This window comes from Lonchura striata, chromosome 1, assembly GCF_050655825.1.
Source record: "Lonchura striata isolate lonStrDom1 chromosome 1, ASM5065582v1, whole genome shotgun sequence".
NCBI lineage: Eukaryota > Metazoa > Chordata > Aves > Passeriformes > Estrildidae > Lonchura > Lonchura striata.
Window position 1 is genome coordinate 12,481,896 of NC_140703.1, and position 21,128 is coordinate 12,503,023.

The following is a 21,128-nucleotide window of genomic DNA, read 5'->3' on the forward strand; positions in this document are numbered from 1 at the left end:
TACAAATTTTTTTACATGTTCAGCAACTCATTTGTCCCCTTTGCAACAGACAGAAGGATGAGTATCTTGTAATTCTGTCAACTACTTTCCTCCTCCAGTTACTCTCCATGAATTTGCATCCAAACAACCTTCCTAACTGGGCATAACACCATGAGTGAATGGATCACTCCAAACTCTGATCTCTTCCTGCCTTCTGCTGTACAAACATGCAAAAGGAATTATCAGTGTTAATTATCTCTAGCTATCTCTAGTGAATTTTAATGATCCAAAGGCAATAGTTTTAAACAATTCTTTTGAAACCTACTCATTCAGAAAAGTTCTTACCCCTCATTTGCTTTTGTTTTTATCATAAACAAATACCTTAAATGGATTGTGGATAAAAAAAAGCTGGGGGTAAAATGAACCAAAAATGGAAAGTTATAGACACAGTTATAACAGTACAGAAGTTTTAGAGTGAAATTTGGCTGCTACTCCCTGGATGGAAAGTGGCCAACATGCCCAACTTCCCCCACACAATACATGCTGAGGGGTGGAGCAGAGTGGAGACACCATGGCCAGGCTCTGTTGAAATCCTTGCAGAGATGTGAACTCCATGCTACCTTTTAGCTCATAAGCCACAGAGCAGCTGTGAACCAAGGGAGATAAAAGCACCACTGATGCACATCTCCATCCCAAAGTTACCTGCCTTCACCGTACAACCACACCTCACTGAGCATTATGTGTGACTAGAGTCACTCAAGCTGCATGTGATCAAAAAGAAACAGAATAAAAGTGAGTTAGGAGTGGGTGGAAGTCAGACTAGACTCCATCATAACTTCTGGAATCGAGCTGAATTTGTCTTCTCCCTCACAGGGCTGCCTGCTGGGTAAGAACCATCCTCTAGGAGCACTGAATGATTACCTGGAGTGAGCTTTTGTTAGGGATGAGAGCTATTCAAAGCTGTGTATTGCTTTGAATACATTTTTGCAATCAGATACTGCCACCAGCAATTCTCAAACTGTCACAGTGTTATTAATAATGAGCATTCCATGAGCCATCAGTGTGAGTCCTTCAAGGGAGTTAGCAGTTGTTGGCAGGGGGAAAAAACTCAAATGAAAGCATGGAGACCCAGGGAGGGGAGATCTTTTCTATTCTGTGTGTGTCTCTGAACAAGTCAGTCAAACTACTCTCCTATTCAGGGGGCTGCTCACTGAAGTGTCCCCAAAAGGGGATGATGACAGGCTGGTTGGGCACAAGGAGCTTGGCTTACCTGGGGTGATGACAGACTGATCAAACACAAAAGGTTTGGAGAAATCTCCCTCTTCACATGACATGGATCAAAATGTGCACTGTCTCTCCTTTTCTTGTACTGCTTAACTAAGTCCACAGAGATAACTGTGAGGGAGAGTTAGCATATAAAACAATCCATCCTTATTTTCAGAATATTTCAATTAGCTAAACTGTTTCATGTACCATACTGGTAGTTCCATCTGGATAATGATTCAACAGAATTAAATATATTTTTATAGAAATCCCTGGATTAATAAAAATGGGGACTAAAAACAACCCTTGACTTTAAGCAGCCCATCCCAGATGAGAAAAGACAGTTCTGTTTCTTTACATTTCAACAAAACCTGAAAACTTGCATCTTGAAACACTTCATTATTCTTTTCAGAAGAAGCAGTATCTTTGATTCCTGATTCAGTTTGACACTCAGCCTTTCATCCCTTATTCCCCAAGGCTTGCCTCAGAAAGATTAAGAGAATATTTTCCCATTGTAGTAATGACCAGCATAGCATGAGACAAAATTCTCAGCCATAATTAAATATCAGGCTGGGGCTTGGGGTCTAGTAAATTTACCTGTTTTAATTGTTTCTGTGACCTAAGGTACCTCCTGTTTCTACTTCTGTTTCTTTAACAACATTGCTCTGCATTAATCATGGAATTTATAGGGTTGAGAGGAGTCTCTGGAGATCATCTGGTCCAACCCCTCTGACAAGGCAGGGTCACTCAGAGCAGGTGACAGAAGAATGTGTCCAGGTGGGTTTGAATGTCCCCAGAGAGGGAAAATCCATGACCTCCCTGGGCTGCCTCTTCCAGAGCTCTGCCACCCTCTATGTCAAAAAGTTCTTCCTCTTGTTGTGGTAGAACTTCTTGTGTTTTATTTCATGCCATTGTCCCTCATCCTGTTTTTGGGCACCGCTAAAAAGAGTCTGGGACCACGCTCTTGACAAGCACCTTTGAGACATTTATATGCATTGATGAGATCCCCTCTCAGTCTTCTCTTCTATAGACTAAAAAAAAAAAAAAAAAAAAAAAAAAAAAATATATATATATATATATATATATAAATGTATATATATATATATAATAAAACTATATAAACCTTTTTAATCCCTTTTATTGCACCCTGGAAATCCTAGGCTGGTGTCAAAATGTGCAAAATGTGCAATAAAATTCTGTTATTAAATAATTTCAGAGCTGAGGATCCAGCTTTCTGAAGTGAGGCTGCTGCTGTTCTGGAGGTTTAAAAAAAGGTTGCACTAACCTGCAGGAAGTATGTAAGAACACTAATTTTTAAATTATGAAAATCCATAAAGGCTATTGAAAATGGAAATTTTATTCACACTCAAAGTCAATTTATGCTCTGAGTTAATAATAAAATCCAAAATCTGAAGAGTCTTCTGATGTTATAAGTACCCTTTAGATATTTTTGTATATCCTGTGGAGGGGAAATCTATTTTTTAATATAGGTGCTCAGCAAAATAACACTGTTAAATAACATAGCTGCAGTGGCACAGGTCTTCTGAGCTATTCTTTACTCTTCTCATACCAGCCTAACCCTATTGACATGCAAGTCATTAAAGCAAAATTCACACCCCTGTTCTTGGCCTATGCATCACTTAAGTTCCACTTAAACCCCCAAACCAGAGCTTTAAAAGGATTTATGAGGTGTGCAGCCTTATGAGCCTTCCAGGCTGGCAGGTGAATGTCACCACTAATTTGCTTTACCTCTAGAAATGCTTACAGCAAAGTTTCAGTAACTTCAGTTCTTGTCTTCCTTGAAACAGGTTCAGCAAAGCTTGGCAGGACTCTTGTGCTCCTGTCTGTTCTTGATCTTATTTCTGGAGTCTGGCATGAAACAACATTTTAAGTTTTATAAATATAAAGCTTCATAAAAAATTAAGACCAAAAAGAGCTACAGGTATTTTTTTAACTTAGTTAAATAGAATATGAATAAAACATAATTTGTGGGTACTTCTTTTACTATCATACTCTTTAGCTTCCAAAGAAAAAAATAATCTAAATGTTTTTTAAAATGACTAATTAGATTGTACATCATGCTTCTATATTGTTTAGTCAGAATTTGTGATAGTATCTTATGCAGTCTTAGATGATCATTTTATGATGCTCATAAATCATAAGAAAGCCCATAGATGATAATTTTATCCTTCCTTTACATCTGCAAAGGTTGCAAACTTTCAAACTAATTTTATTGTGCTTTTCATATATTACATTTCTCTAAGTTCTTTTTTGTTTAAATACATCGTTATCCTTGGATTCTGTCTTCCTTATTTCATACAAGACATGAGTAGTCTGATGGGTACTCATGTCCTGTTTTGCAAGGGTAGGATAAACAAATACTTTTGAAATCTGATTTGTCTAATTTAATGTGTCTCATCCTGAATGTGACCTGACCTATGTAACTAAAGAGTATTTAGTGACCTATGTAACTAAATACCAATATGTAACACCTGTTTGGATCATGCAATTTTGAACTGGCATATTTTCATCTGGCAAACTGTGAACTTTTTATCCACAAGATTATTTATCCAAAGTCAATCAGTTTTTCCCTTTAGAAAATAATTAACTTTTAAAAATTAGTCCAAATAATTATTTCACAGGAAAAATTGAAAAAAAAATAATTTTTTTTTACCTTTATGGTAAGGAGCTGTTCTGCACCTTAGGTAGTTCCTTGGGGTCATTAGATCAATCTGTCAATGCAGTTATCAGTAACATGAATCAGAACCTGGCACTATCTAAGTGTGTCTATCTTTCTACAGGATATTTTTTGTGGACCTCTCTGCAAAAAACCAACTTCCACTGATAGAGTTTCCTCTTTTTTCAGTATTCAGTCTTTCAAGAGCATGTGTGATGCCAATAATCACTGGTTTCCAAACAACCTTAATGTCAAACCACTCTACTATTTACTTTCATCTCTTTCTAATGAAATAGCATCTGCAACAAGAAAGAGGATATTTCAGAGCTCCTTCTCTGAAAATATGATATTTATTGAGAGAGATTGAAAAAGGTAATTTAATTCCTTCTATTTTAATCACTGCTACTGGGGGTCTGGACCATATCAAGAGGGATTCTGACAGTTTAGGATTAGTGGGAGAAGGAAGGAGAAAAATCTATCAGCAGTGAATGATTGTATTTAAGGTTGACAATGATGAAATAGTAGAGGCCATAGTACAATTTCTGCTCCTTCATTTGTCTTTGTTGATAAAATGAGCACTGTCAGAGGTTCAAGCTCACAACAAATTTAACGTGACTCTGTTTATTCCTGCACTAAACAAGGTGCTCACATGATGAGATGAAAAATGCAAAATTCTGGGATAACCCTTCCTTCTGTTTAACAGAGACATGCAATTTTCTCACTTTATTTTTTTTCCCATTAAAGGAATGAAGATGGAAAATAGCTAAGATTTTTTCAGCAAGACATTTCATCCAACAGTATGACCTCTCCAAAAGTATTACAAAGGTATAATATAACCAGCCTTTGAACACCATTTTTTCCAGAATAGTCTTCAGCCCTTGTTAAAAATATATATATTCACAATTATTTCCCACCGTTTGACAGACTTCTCACCTTGTCATTCAAAGGTGCTTCTTCAAACTAAAGGTTGAAAGAAGTTTGCTGAGAAAAATGAAAAAGATAAATTGAGATGGAGCTGAAATTAGGCAAGCCTGTTGAAACCATTTATAGGATTCAACTCAGGACAGCTTCCTCATCATACAATCAGATTTTATTTTTTCTGTGCAAAAATGATTTGCCAAATATCATTTTATACAAAAATACATCATGGCTAAAAGATAGGCACCAAAAGGGTTGAAACACCAAACTATGTTCTATAAAACACATATATAAGAGCACATAGGGGATGCTATACACTTTCATTTTAAAAATAAGGATGTAAATCTAAATTTACAGTCCTTATCATATCTCCATGATATTCTGCAAGACTTCCTTGCTTTATGCTGATCAAACTACAGCACAAAGCTGATATGACAGACTATTCAATAACCCCAAATTCATATTTCATGCAATCAATGTTGTTTTTTCCCAGCATTTTTCAATACCAGAACATGATAAGAATACCACAGGTATTCTGCAGAACTTTGCAACTGCCCCTCAGGTGATTTCTGGATATCATTTCAGTCAGTAACTGGTTTCCATGTGGTAGTAGTAGTAGTAGCAGTATAGTAGTTCACTCATTGAGACTTTTCTGAACTCAAAGCCTCCTTTCTGCCTTTCAAGAGGGGTGTAATACCATGGAATTTAAAGTTTAAAAGTTCCTTGATAAAAATGATATAATATAGATCATCACTTTTTATCATCAAAATTCCATTATATAAATTATTTACTTTTAGAGCTTCTTTCTGGATGGGATTTCTGTAAATTCTAACTAAGTGTAACAGAGGTACAGGTGAGAAAAGAAGAATGACAAAAAGTGCAGTTTTTTCTTTTTTTTTACATTACATTGATGTTAGGAGCCAAGGGATGAGAGAGATAGGGAATAAAATTTCTATTTTCAGGAACTTTACTGTTTCTCACACACAATAAACTTTATCTTAATATTTAAAAGCAAACATAAAAAAATCTGTGCTGTGCATCATCTACCCTTTGTAGGAAAACTCATCTTATTATCAATGATGAATAATGCCCTTTCTGTTTGCTACTGAAAACATAATATATTTTTAGCTTTTATATCTGATTTCTTAGAAATATTTTCAAGTGTCTTGTTAATGCATTAAACTTTGTCTTAAGTAGGAACAAAGTACCTTTTGAAGAGCAGTTTTCTAGATGCGTTTCTGGGTGGTGTTTTCTATCCCCACAACCCACTCATACAATACCTCAGATTATATTAATCTCTCATTACCTTTTCTTTTTAGTTGACCTGTGGGCCAATCCATTTTCCCATCTGCATTACTTGCTATGATATCCACCCAATTCATTTGGGAGGTATTAAATTAGATAACAAACCTAACTAATCTGTATCTCTTAAAAAAAAATATCCAGTACAAGTAGTTCATAAAGGAGTCTTCATAACTCTCTCTTAAAAAATAAAAAAAGCAATATTAAATCAAGACAAATCAGATAAGTAGTCTTTACATAATGAGGGAAACATATTTACTAATCTTTATCAGGAAGGTGAAAACCAAAGAATCAAATCAACACCACTAAGCAAACAAACAAACCTCCATCAAACCATTATTTATTACTCTTATTACTTCTGGTACCCTCTCAGCAGTAGCATTATTCCTTATGCAAGAAATACCATTCTTGTACTGCTTAGCTGGACAAGATTATTGGGAGATGAAAGTTTGAACAGAATAAAACTGTATACCCAACCACTGTGCTTCAATTCTAGCTCCCAGTTTTGGCTAACACAACCCACACCAACTGAGCAGGTTTTTCATTGTGGGCAGCTGGTCTGTGCTAAGTCAGCTTCACTCCAACACTGAACTGAGATACAGAAAGAATGATGTTTACCTACGTTCTTCAGAAGACAAAAGCTGCTTCACCTTTCATTCACCATTTATTTCATGGTAAAATACACAGTTGTGTGTGTGCTTATAATTACATATAGCAATATTCCTTTGATTCATATAGGCACGTCTGCAGAAGGAGATAAAGGACAGATATATAAACCATGTATACACACTCACATACATACATATATATATGTGTGTGTGTGTGTGTGTGTGTATAGGTATGTATCTATGTATATATATATGTATATATATGTATATATATGTATATATATGTATATATATGTATATATATATATATATATATATATATATATATATATATATATATATGCTGGATTTGTAAGAGTAATCAATAAGTGATCTGCCAGTTAAAGGCTTACTTCCCAGCCTGAAGAGAAGGAAGCACAGTACAGCTTCAATGGAAACTAAAGGAGGAATTCCACACACTTTCCTAATTAGGTGGGTGTTACAAACAGCACCCAAGGAAGGCTCCAGAGGGTGGATCCATCCCGAGATTCCTACTCTCTCCCGCCCGGATGCGCCCCGCTATTCCTGCCAGGATCTACCCCTGGATTCCTGCCCAGATCCATCCCAGGATTCTCACCGGGATCCATCCTGGGATTTCCACCCGAGATCCATCCTAGGATTCCCACCCGAGATCCATCCTGGGTTTCCTGCCCTGGTCCATCCCAGGATTCCCGCCGGGATCCCTCCCGGGATTCCCACCCGGATCTCTTCCGATATTCCCGCCCGGATTCCTCTCGGGATTACCACCGGGATCCCTCCCGGTATTCCCGCCCGGCTCCATCCCGGTTTCCCGCCCGGCTCCATTCCCGGTATTCCCGCCCGGCTCCATTCCCGGGTTTCCCGCCCGGCTCCATCCCGGATTCCCGCCCGGCTCCATCCCGGATTCCCGCCCGGCTCCATCCCGGTATTCCCGCCCGGCTCCATCCCGGATTCCCGCCCGGCTCCATCCCGGATTCCCGCCCGGCTCCATCCCGGTATTCCCGCCCGGCTCCATCCCGGATTCCCGCCCGGCTCCATCCCGGTTTCCCGCCCGGATCCATCCCGGATTCCCGCCCGGATCCATTCCCGGTATTCCCGCCCGGCTCCATCCCGGATTCCCGCCCGGATCCATTCCCGGTATTCCCTCCCGGCTCCATCCCGGTTTCCCGCCCGGCTCCATCCCGGTTTCCCGCCTGGATCCATCCCGGATTCCCGCCCGGATCCATCCCGGTTTCCCGCCCGGATCCATTCCCGGTTTCCCGCCCGGCTCCATCCCGGATTCCCGCCCGGCTCCATCCCGGTTTCCCGCCCGGATCCATTCCCGGTTTCCCGCCCGGCTCCATCCCGGTTTCTCGCCCGGCTCCATTCCCGGGTTTCCCGCCCGGCTCCATCCCGGTTTCCCGCCCGGATCCATTCCCGGTTTCCCGCCCGGATCCATCCCGGTTTCCCGCCCGGATCCATTCCCGGTATTCCCGCCCGGCTCCATCCCGGATTCCCGCCCGGATCCATTCCCGGTATTCCCGCCCGGCTCCATCCCGGATTCCCGCCCGGATCCATTCCCGGTATTCCCTCCCGGCTCCATCCCGGTTTCCCGCCCGGATCCATCCCGGATTCCCGCCCGGATCCATCCCGGTTTCCCGCCCGGATCCATTCCCGGTTTCCCGCCCGGCTCCATCCCGGATTCCCGCCCGGCTCCATCCCGGTTTCCCGCCCGGATCCATTCCCGGTTTCCCGCCCGGCTCCATCCCGGTTTCCCGCCCGGATCCATTCCCGGTTTCCCGCCCGGCTCCATCCCGGTTTCCCGCGCGGGCGCACAGCGCCCCCTGGCGGCCCCGCCGGGCCCCGGCCCCTCAGGCCCTGCCCGCCGCGAGTTGTTCTCCCTCAGGATAATAGTTTTATTTAAAGTACCGGTCTAGGGAATATTATTGCTTTTAGAGATGCCAGGTTTTCTGCATTCTGTGTGTGATAAGTGTCCGTGCTGGCAAAGCCGTCGAATGGAGCGATTTACTTTTATCCATGTAGCACTGAAGGAGGGCCCGCCGCCTGCCTCTTCTGTTCTCGTAGGAAGTTTAAAGAAGCCAAAAGGGCCTCAAGTTCACGTAAAATGATTTTGTGCTCCTAAAAGCTCTGGAACAGCAGGAGCAAGGAGCAGCTCCATCCCTGGATGATGAGCAAGATTCACCCCCTCAGCTCCTGAAACAATGGAAATAGAAATACCGTGTTCCCTTTGCCATCCCTACGTGAATACTGCTTAGAGAGACCTCAGACAAATATTCAGCATAACTGGAGCTCACCTGTCAACGTTAAACTCTGCAAGTTGTTTCATTTTATTTCCAGCATAATCAAAGGGGGTTTTTTTCTTCAGGGTGGATTGTCTTTCTCAGACTGTAAACTGCAGACAGCTTTTAATATGGTGTTTGAATTTTAAAAGCAAACACAAGATACAATCTCTGTTAAGCAACATCCTCTAAAGCAAATGCAAACCAACCAGAACAAACAGCTTCAGGCAAATTAGCAAAGTAAACAACAGAAAGCAAAGAGAACAAGAGAAGACTAGAGAGAGGCTGTATTGCACTTTCTTTGGAGGTCTTAAAGGGTTTGGCAACTCCCAGCTCCATCTGTCTGCAGGAAATCAGGTTTTTGCCACTGGCACGAGTATTAAAATTCTGCCATGGGACTGGGAAAGATGATGCTCCTGGTGCTTTGGAACTCTCTAATTAGTTTCTCTCCCGCCAAAGAACACAACATCAACATATTTTAGTGCAATAAGTAGTCTCAGACAATTTCTCAATCACTCCTCAGGATGTGACTGGAATTTAATCCACTGACATCAGCTCCCGAACTGTTGACTTCACTAGAGCTTCAGGGATCATCACTCATGACCAGCCTGCACAGCCAGGGTGTTCTGTCTACTTTGCTGGTAGAGGTTTAACATTCTTTGAAGTAATTTAACTCCTTCCATAGATGTTAGCCTTGGTCTTCTGTTCTTACATGCTTACCTAGCAAATTATCTACTACTTAGATTTTGTCCTGAGGCTCTGAACTATCAATTAGTACTTTATTATTGCCATTTGTTTTTTTGGTTTTGTTTTCTTTTTTGTCCAAATAAAGATTTAAGCCAAGACAAAAAGCTTTTTCAAAAGGTAGACTGCTTTGCAAAGACATACTGTCAAAGCACATTTGTGAGTCAGACTGGATAATTCATGGGTTTTTGTTTGTCTCTGAAAACACTACTTCAGTTGAGAAGAATTGAGGTAACAAGATACACTGCCTCAATTCTCAATAAATTTTAACATAAAACCATTAGCTAAAAAAAACCCCAATCTTTAACAGGTACTGAAGAAAATGCTACTGACTGTACAAATTATATTTTAACAGATGGATTGCTACAGTAAGATGTAATTTTTTATGTGTGTTAATCTATGTGATACTATAGGTGACGATGGAATGTTCTTTAGCTCCAAGGGACATTCAGCATCTTTAGAAACACGAATCCTGTAACAAAAAGGTCCATTATTTTCTACTTTATGTATTTTCCTTTAAAATCTAATGATTTTCAGAAGTTGTTAGGGTTATGGGGTCAACAAACAGTGTAGGAGTCCATTAGATGTACGAGAAAGCAGAGCTATGAAAAGCACTCATGAGGAAGAGCATAAAAAACAATTACCCAACAAATGTTGGAAGTATTGTCATGTGTGGTTGTTGTTTCATAAAGCAGGGCACTCAGACAAGGAAAAGCATCCTCAGGCTCTGCCATGGCCTGTCAGGTAAATGTTTTAGGGCTGTGGGAGAAAGTTCAGTGTCTGAACACCAAAGACATCTATTTACAATCCAAATGCAGAAGTTTGTGAGAGCAGGACTATGCTACACCCACTATTTCATATTGCTGCTTTCCCTGGGCTCTGCAAGTTGGCCTTGGAGCTTGTGATGGTGATGCTTGGTGCTCTTCCTCACACCTGCAAATTGTTCCAGCTCTTTCCTATAGCTAAGCACTATCCTTTAATATAATTAGACTTACAAATTATTTCCCTGGTGGTGGTGGGTTGACCTTGGCCAGATGCCAGATGCCAACCCAGCCACTTTCTCACCTCAGTCCTCAGCAGGATGAGGCAAGGGGAAATAAGACTGACAAGCTCATGGGTCAAGGTGAAGGCAGGGAGATCACTGTCATAGACAAAGCAGACTTGGCTTGAGGAAAAATAATTTGCTGATCTAATAATAGATTTGGATGGTGAGAAACAAAGTCAAAAATTAAAACTCCTCCACTGCTTTGTCCCAGCCTCACCTTCACTCCTTCATTGCTGATTCCTCAGACTGTCTCCCTGTGAGTGCTGTTGGGAGAATGGGGAATGGGGGCTGTGGTCAGTCCATGGCAGCTGCTCTCTGCCACTCCTTCCCCTTCACACTTCTCCCCTGTTCCAATGTGGATGCAGCGAGATTCCTGTTCTGCCATGGTCTCTGGAGGAGCTGCTGGATAACCCCTGCTCTGGGACCTGGGTCACCTCCCTTTCACCTCCCCCTCCTTCTCTTGGGGCCCACAGGGATGCTTCTCACACTTTTCCCCTTATTGCCACAGAGCATTTTGCCTTTCTGTCCCCACACTTTCCCTGAGGTTCACCCTACTGGCTGCCAGACTCAGCATTTCTCAATAGAAAGTGCTCCTTTTCAGAGAAAAAGGAGGAACCCCATGCAAGCTGAGCTGAGGAGCTGGATTACTGGTGAGGAGAATTACTGGGAAGGAGAAATGTGCATCCTTTTGCAGATCACAAGGGTTCTTGAGCTGCTTTTGCTGCAAAAGCCACTGATGTCTGAATCTTACAAATAATTTCAAAAAGAGTTTCCTAAAAATTATTCCTGGCCTAATGAAAGGACACAAGGCAATGGGGAGCCATTTGACGGCTCACTGCTCCTCCCCTCCTCTTTTGTTCTCCTTGCTCTGGCTACTGTTCATCCATATCCCTTGCCAGAGTTTTTCCCAAGCTGATTTGTATCATGTAAGATTGCAAAAAATTGTTTGAAAATTAGACTGCTTTAATTCACTAATGCAGAATGAAGAGATCAGTTTATAGTAAGTGTGAAGAGAACATCAGATGCAGAAGAAAAAATGTCACAGGAGTGCTACCAAAAATCTCAAGACGTAAAATGGAATTGAGAGCAAGGCATAAAATGAAATGAGAGAGCGTCCTCTTCCAGGGAGGAGGAGCCATTAGGCTGCCCATGCTGTCCAGAGACCATACTCCATCATCTTCCTCACTCTTCTACTCCTCCTTGGGTTGGCAGATAGATTTAAAAAAACTGTCAGCTTTGCAGACATATCACTTAATCCTTTGGTACACTAGACAAAAATTACTTCCCTATAAAAAGACATTAAGATCTGTCTTCACTCACCAAGTCAGGTATCAGTAACTGAAAGACACAAGTTTTGCTTGGGAGTCCAGTTTCTCTTTTTCCTGTTTCAGGAGGTGCTGTTTTGTATTGACTTTGTGGAAAAATGAGGCAGCATTCATTCAAAATAATGACTTGTCAGATAAATCTGAAATCACACCAACAGACCTCTCAGACCAACCTTTTGAGATTCCTACTTACACATTTTTGAACTTTGGTCATCCTGGAAATTTTGGAAAGTCAAACCCAAGACACATTGCAGCTCCTGCTGGTGACCCTGCCATCATTAGCTCTTGCACTGCTGTCTGTCAAAAGACAAGAGGCATATAAAGACATCAGATAAACAAGGTTTTCAGCTTACCAGATGTCCATTCTATGTGCCCAATTCCAAATTCCAAAACTTTCTCTTCTTTTTTGGCCATTTGTTTGTAATTTAAGTGAAATCTTTCTTTTTGTGAGCTGATTGCTGCTTTCCTGTACAATCCTCTCATGCCAAAATGACAATCAAGAATGGATTAATCCAAAGCAGTCCTATTTTTTACATGCTTTAGCTTCAATAAGGCCAGATTTCTGAGCATTAGGAATAAAAAAATGAGAAGAAAAAAACAGACTGTAATTTTTGATAAATTATCAAAATGGACATCTGAGACAGTCCATTCATTCTAAAAATTCATTACCAAGTACTAGATTAATTCTCACTTAGAACGGAGAACACCAATGTGCACCAAACTCTCACCTGAATTTAAAGCTCTTTTTTTTTATGCTCCCCCTTTATTCATTTCACTCATGCTAGTTTTGCAGTGTTCTGTAGCTTAAAGCTCCTGATGGCTCTGGAGCCTGAACACTGAAATTCCATTGAGAAAATGTATCTTTTTGTCTTTCTGGGCAGCTGGATATAGGATCCACCTGAACATATTTCTATAAAATGCTGTATGTTTCAGGAGATTAACATAGATTGCATAAGCTTCAGATAAGCTTTTGAACCAAATTTTACATCTTTAGAGGATTACCTGCATGCTGTTATTAATTATTTCAGTGACATTATTATTAATGCATTTCATTACACAGTTAAATTCTTTTGTGCTTCTATAATGAAAAATGCCACAAACTGCTTTGGTTTTGGGGAATGTTGTGATTAACATAGAAGCATATAAAGAAGAAAAAAGTAGTAAGCATTGCTATTTAAACTGACTCAACTATCAAACAATGGCATTTCAGATCACAGAATTAGACTTTTCCCAAGCTTTAAAAATTTGAAATCTCAATTATTAACATTATGCAGATGTTCTCAAAAATTAAATAACAGATTTCTGTTTAATTCCACTTCATTTCTGCAAGTAATTAATAGTCCAGGTAACTTCTGTCATGTGAAAGGTAGTAAGACTGTGTTTCACCATTGTTGTGATGAAATGTCTTCAATGCTTGTGGTAAGGATGACCACTACATTTTAAATGCTTTTATGGCAACAAAGAAGGTCCCAGGCTGTGGAATGAAGGTATATGTAAGAAACTGTAGAAATCCCATATGAACTCCAGTGTTATTTTTGAAACTTGAAAAAGCACAGATATTTTATCTGACATTCTCTCCAGTCATTCTGTTTTCTGATCTACAAAGGAACAAGCATTTTCTGATGAAGGGGTACTTACATGTCACTCAGCATGTGCACCATGTTGGTATGCCCAGAGCAGTCAAACAAACAGGTAAAAAATTGGTGACAAGCTTGTTTTTAGGGAATCTTGGCCAAGGGTATAGGGTGATTTCAGTCACAGCTTTCAATATCTGAAGTACAAAAGGCAAAACTATGTAATATGCTAAAATGCCTAGTTATTGGTCCAGTCTCACAGCTGAAGATCACTGCCTTAACAACTCACTCCCATATGGGTAGTTAATTAGGCCAACAGTGTACTGTATTTTCAAGTTAAACACTTTGTAACTGGATAAAAAGGTGTCTTTGTCTGTGGATTGTTTCAGTTCCTTTTGCTATTCCTGATTTAGATCTGAGAGCTGAGGGCTTACCAGGCAGAAGGCAACATAGCCAGGTCAGCTCAGCAGCCAAAATACCAGGGTTGAATTTGAACAGTGTTAACTGTTTTACCCCACACGGCTTACAGCAGCAAAATACAAGCAGCAAATGTCATCTTCCCACAAATACTTTTAACAACACTTGTTCTAATTTTGATGACAAGCCCTTTTGGAAAGCCCCAATTCTTCCAAGAGTCGGTGTACCAAAGTAGGGTGATTTTTTTTTTCTCCTTTGAGCCAACAGTCAAAATATGCATGAAAAAAAAGGTTGTTCCAAATGTATTAGAGGTTTTTAGTCTGTTATACCTACAGAAAGATTTAAAGGAAGGTGCTATTGTACTGTAAAAGAACTAGAGGGTAGCATTGTATAGAGTAGTGGAAGCTATCCTAACTAGAATGCTTCACATCCACTTACAGAGCTACTGAACTTCAAAGAAATCAATTACAAGTCCAGGATTTCCATGGAAACCTAACAAAAACAAACACAAGATACCAAAGAAAGTTAGGCTTGAAGGCATCAAAAGAAGAGCTCTAATTATAGAAGCAACACATCATTGGAGGGAAATATTAGAGTCAGCACCCACCTAGCATGTGTCATGAATAAATACCGCATTCTAAGGGGAAAATTCAACAGTCACATCTGCAGATGTGTGTCTCTGACAAGTGATTTAAGTAAAGCTCCTTGTGGTCTCTGAAACATTCAATGTATTCTTTGCAGGAATCTTCTTAGGCTCCCTAGCATACTTACCTCTAGACATAATATTCAGCTGTGTGCCCTGGAAAGTGTGGAATTTGAAGAAAAAGGGTTAATTTTAACACAAGTCTTCTTATTTTACCCCATCTGATCTCTTCCTCCCTTCACCTCTCCTGCTGTTCTTGCAGGAATAAAAGGAAGTGAAATACACCAGGTTACATTCTGGAGCAGCAATCCTATTATGCTTTAGTTTTTTAAAAAGTTATATCCTAATATGTTACAGGAAAACTAGAGGAATAGCAGAAGATGGAGATACATAATTTTAATGCAGAGAGAACTAAGAAGTTACATGATTTTACCAGAGAATTTGGATCCCCAGGACTATCTCATTATATTGCTGAGAGAAATCAGTTGTTTAGAATAAATCAGTTTTAAGTTGAACGAGTTACATAGTTATAATACTGTGTGATATAGAATATAGTATGTTTGCGGAAACCTCAGGCTGCAAGCTGAGACCTTAGACCTAGACATGGTTTTAGACAGAATAATTTTCTCAGTAGTTTTTCTAGTAGCTGTTTTGTCTTTAGTATGAGAAGAATATTGATAACACTCTGGTGTTTTTGTTGTTGCTAGGTAACGTTCATCCTAAGTCTAGGGCTCCTTTATTTTCCCGTGCTCTGCCAGCAGGCAAGTGAATTGCAACCACAAAGCAGAATATAAGGAGGATACAGTTGTCAGCAGAAGCTTCAACTTGACAAGATAATTAATCAGTTACAATTAATGGCCAGCCTGCCTGGACACAGAGAAAAAGCCCAATGTTAGAAGACCTGAGGCCAAAAATTACCACTGTGCCAAGACACATGAAGAGTGTGTGAGGGGCAGGTGCAAAGTTGTCAGGATATGATTTCCCAGGGATTTCTTTGTCCTGGGTCTCCCTCCAGAGACACCCAGCTCAAGCTGATCTGCTGGCTGGAACCACTTTGAACCATTTGTAGCTGGTTGGAATCAGTTTGAACTGGTCTGAACTGGTCTGAACTGGTTTGGTCTGATTTAATTCTGTGGTGAGCCAAGGCAGGTAGCAGAGGTGCAAGCACTCTCAGCAAAGGTGAGTGCAGAATGAATATCTGAGGTGTGCAGCACATCTGGGGTGAGGGGAACGAGTCAGAGAGACCCTGACAAATTAGAGTGTTGCTGTGGCCTCGAGGGCTGGCCACAGTAAAAGATGAAGTTTGGCAGACCTTAAGACTCTGTGTGAGAAGGGCTGCTCAGCAGAGGTAAAGAGACAGTGGGAGAAGTGGGAGGCGACTCAACATAGTCATGGAATATGAATGATTGGGGGAAAGCCAATTCTGCCATGGAGTACTTAACAGTTTATGCCACCAAAAAGGTGACATTTTAGTTGTTGCCTAACATACCAGAAGTTCCCAAATATCAGACTGATCTCAGAGTTAGGTGGATGGCTGTGGACTACTTCCCTTTTCAGCAACTGTTCACAAACTCTGCAGACCCACATACGGCTGGGTACAAACATTTACTGGTGATAGCAGAGCAGCTGTCAGACTGACTGAAGCCTTTCTAACAAGGAGGGCTGACATAGGAGCCTTGCTAAAGGAATTTATACCTAGATACATGGTTCCAGAGTCAAGTGAATCAAACAGAGGTGCTCATTTTAGAGTGAATATAATTGATTAATAGTTTTTGGGAACAAAAGGCTCTTTAGGAGGCACCTATCAGGAACTTATATCCCAGCTAAGGCCAGCGTGTTGGATGGATTTGAATGCATAACCCAGTATAAGTAGTGAATGATCAATTGGTTCATAGTTAATGATTTGAGAATCCTTTGTGATTTTACATTGATAATAATTTCCACCCCATGACAATCTTGTTATCCTTCATTCTGGAATAGTGATTTGTAATAATGTATGTAAGGGAAGAGGTCAAATGCCTTGAAAAGCTTCTGTTTTCCCTCTTAATATGTTAGCAGGTGTGCTCAGTTAGAATAAAGGGAGAACTGTAAAGGAACATGTTCTGTGCAGGTGGTTGGGATAGCTGCAAGTCAGGCTCTGGGTGGGGGCCTGAGAGAAGAGGCTGTGAACTGCCAGCCTGGGGGCAGGGGGACAGAGGGACACTGAAAGGAACTTCCAAACTTTTGCACACTTAGACTGTGAGGGTATAAAAGCCCAGAGGTTCCTTTGTTCAGTGTCCCTTTTCAGTGTCACCTGGCTCAAGTGTTGTGGGTGTGACTGCCAGAGTGGAACCTGCATGGTCAGATAGGGAAGTTTCCATAACATTAAAAAAGGATAAAAAAATCTTTGAGTATGTTATCTCCTACCTGTTATTCACTAAGTTTCACTTAATTATCCAGCCTCTGTCGGTGTCCAAGGCAACCCTACAAAATTTGATTTATTTTTGATCTCATTTAGAGGTTGTCATACAGTTAAAAAGTGTTAGTTCCAAATAACTACAGTTCCAGAAATGAACAGAACAGAACGTATCAATTCAGTTGCTCTCTAATGGAAGAATAAAATGTGTGATATGTTTGAAATATGGAAGGCTGCATATGCTGGAAATAAATTAAATTATTTTAAGTATTCCTACTTTTATGGTTCTCCAGTTCTTTTCTGATTCTCTTCATTCAGTCTTGTTAGGCATGAATAAGAGTTCTTACAAAACCATAGAATTTTAGTTCACTAAAGAGGTGTTTTTCCCCTTCATTGTTAAACTCTATCCAAAATTATACTTTCAAACTTTTCTTCAAATGGAACAGCAACCCCATTTCAATGATACATAGAGGTTTTTTTCAGTTTTTATTCCTTCTATCATCTCCACCTTTCATGCCACATTCATTAGCTGGAGTCACAGACCTGAGACAAGTAATTTAGGAAATGCAGAGGTTCAGGATGTAGCTATTGGACTTGAAGTCAGTCTTCTAGGTGCAAATTTTCTTAAACAACAAGGTCAGCAGATCTGATTTTTTTTCTTGTGTTTTGGGGTTTGGGGTATTTTTGTTCTCTCTCTTTTTTTTTTTTTTTTTTTTTTTTTTTTTTTTTGTGATTTATTTTCTATTTAGGAGTTTTATCTGGGAGTATTTGGGAGTTTTCCAGACTTTGTCTTTTCCCCTGGGTCTATATACAAGGTTGTACCCCTGATGGAGTTAGTTCCAGAAATCTCAGTCCAATACTCAACAGACATGTAAAGATCATATGGCTGTGCAAGTGAAAATCTTGTCCCTAGGCTTTTGCTCTTGGGCAGTGGATCTAATCTATCTGGGAAACTATGGGCAAATTGCACATGTATCACACAGCTGACTGGCACATGAGCTACAACCCTGATGTGTTTGGAATGGATCAGATAATGCATTAGCACATTGAATTCAGTAGAAAAATACAGAAAGTATCAATTACAGTCCTTCTTTTCCCTCAGTACATTAAACTCATATATTCAGTTTCCAGGAAAACCCCTATACCCTGCAGTCTTGCATTGGAAAGGAGAGCAGAGAGCAATCCTTTCATCTAGTCTGCTATATTTTTTAATTGTGTTTTTCTAATGGATTATGTACAGAATGTAGAGCTGCAGAGAGATGAAGCTTGCCTAAAATGAGTATTTTCCCCCCAAAGACAGTAGAATGATAGCATTAATCTAAGGGGATGAAGGCATTTTATACCCAATGAAAGGGCTTTGCTTTTCAACAGGAGGCTGAAATTTGTACCCTGCACAGTCCCCAGCCAGAACTGCTTTGTGCTGCATAATTTACTCCAGCGAGCAGGATATTCACTTGAGAAGTCAGTTAAAATTACAAGTTGCAGAGGATTCTAGTTTATGTTTCCTGTGAACACTTGTGTTACAGAACAAACCAGTGTCAGCTGGAGAAATTTGTGCTGGCTGAGAGTAACTGGGATGTCAGTGGCTAAAGGAGAAGCTTCAGGCAGGGGTGGGAGAAGGGTCCAGTTTAAAACTCCTTAGGCAGAAGGTGGAAGCTACTTTCACTTCCAGGGCAGGTGTAGAGAGGCCATATTCCTTTTTGTCTCTCTTGAGCTTTAAAGACTAGAGGGAGGGAAGGAAAATAAAGATATCAGGAATTTCTCTCCCCAGAAAAGGTCTAAAATGACTCTTTTCTATGTAGGAAAAAATCTCCAAAAACAACAGTTAAGGTTATTATTTATAGGGAGAAGGAGAAGAGGTAAAATCTATTTATGTTAAACCATACTGGAATGTTTTTCCAGTGTCTGAGTTTAGCTGCCACCCAATTAGACTTAGGACTAAAGAAACTGTGTGAAAACAGAACATGAAATCTAGTCCATTCCATTAGCAGCATGGAATATTGCAGCTTTAACTTCTTTTATGGCACAGCCACAAATGTTTCAAAACAGTTACTGATACTTGATGAGAATAGAACATACACCTGACTACATAATTAAATAGGGTGTAAATCTGACAAACTGTAAGCTATAGCTTTTACCATGACAAACAGAACTATAAAGTAGTGGGAGATCAAATCCAATAAACTGAAAAAATTGTCCTTACTGCTGCTGAATGTGACATGCATAAGGTCCCTGAGGATTTGTGCAAAAAATCTTACACTAGGGACTTTAAATACTAGAAATCATCTTCTGTGAACTTAGCTTGTCGGGCTGCAAGAAAAGGGGTTTAAAATTCCTTCTATTATTCATGAAAGAGCCAGCATAGCTGCTAAAGTGAAAGCAGACCCCTGGTAACTCAGCCAAGTCCCACTTTCTCAAATCAGGAGTCTGATTCTCAGCTGAACTTCCTGGCTTTGCTTATGGCACCTCAAACTTGCAGAAATAATTTTACACTCAGTTTATATCAGCATCAATAGCTACACAAGCTTTCCGCATGGCATATCCCAGATGCATCAGCTCATGGTGTGAGGTAACAAAAAAACCCTCAAAAAACCATCAAATAAATGAAATATGTTTACATCGTGGACAGAAGGAATTAATTTCAGAGCTAAATTTCATGCCTCTTCAGGCAAGGGAAAACAAATTGTGTTTGGGAAACCACTTGTTGGCCAAGTCAAGCCTCTTTTGAGGCTTGACCATCTGTAGCAGGAGTTGAGATCTGGAACAAAGTAAATTTTAGAATGTGGAAAAAATCCAATAGAGAATCAATTCAACAGTATGGCCCATAAAATATGTACTTTAATTTTAAGAAAGCAGCATGTGTGTTTGTGACAGTGGCAATTTGCCCATATGTGTTAACATTTGGGTTCCAGCAAAGCAACTTGAAAAGTTTGGACTACTTGCTAATACTTCAGCAAATTTCTCTGCCTCTCACTGGACCTTCATTTTTGAATGATAAGATTTAAGTTCTTCTCCTTTTCTTTAGTTTGAGAAAATGCATGGCGCTTGGTTTCAAGGTATGGAAACATATCAGGAAAAGTATGGCTGATGTAATGATGTGATTTCAAGTCATTTTGGTTATTTCTGAACAAAGAAAATACCTTTTTGGGAGGGAGCTGAAAAGGACTCTAATAAAGGAACACATCCTTCTCACCCTAGTGCTGAGGATTTTTGCCCTTTTCAATTTTTGGGTGGTTCAGAGGAGAAATATGCCCAACTAGACCTGCCACAGTAAATTTTCTAAAACTGTTAAATTAAAACCAGGCTTGCTACACTCATATGTATTCTGTAACATTGTGCCTACAGGGACAGTGGCATAGAGTTTTATCTGCAATATTATTTTTCTGGCATTTGTGACAAACCATAAACTACAGGAATGAATTTTTAAATGGACATATTTCCCATTATTAATCTAGTGAAAGTAGGATTCTGTTACTGTAAACAAGCAGCAAACTTGCTCTCAAACCATATTTTCAGTAGCTCTCATTTTGCTGCAGATGTAAATTCAGAGAGATATATGTTTCTCTCATCCCAGTGCTACTGCTGAATTAAAATATCAGCAATATCTATGAATTAAATGGGCCTCATCAACACTTTTTACAGCAGCTGAGATAGCATTTTATATTTTTTGTTTACAAACAGCAATAAATATAGTCATGTCTATTGATCTTTATTATCTTTAAGATTTATCAAGCAGCTCTTACGCTCCTGGCCTTGCACAAAAGGAAGAACAAGAAAAAAAAAAATTATGAATCCTCTACATGCAGTTTCTACAATACCACCAACATATTTAAGATGTTGGAGTCCTACTTTTGAGCAAGGTATGTTTCTAACTATGCTTCTGTTTGTTGGCAAGAGAATGTCTGAGGACAAATTCAGCAGTGAGTAGCACATTACACATT

General features: G+C 40.0%; 1 long non-coding RNA gene across 1 annotated transcript; it reads right to left on the reverse strand.

The window, feature by feature from the left end:
• Window positions 1-634: 634 nt before the first annotated feature.
• Window positions 635-7,604, reverse strand: LOC110475177 (uncharacterized). Its single transcript, XR_014949403.1, has 6 exons — window positions 7,364-7,604; window positions 6,758-6,883; window positions 4,853-4,900; window positions 3,917-3,974; window positions 2,992-3,111; window positions 635-2,273 (listed from the first exon to the last, which is right to left on the reverse strand). It is a non-coding gene; the product is annotated as an uncharacterized LOC110475177 (long non-coding RNA).
• Window positions 7,605-21,128: the final 13,524 nt, after the last annotated feature.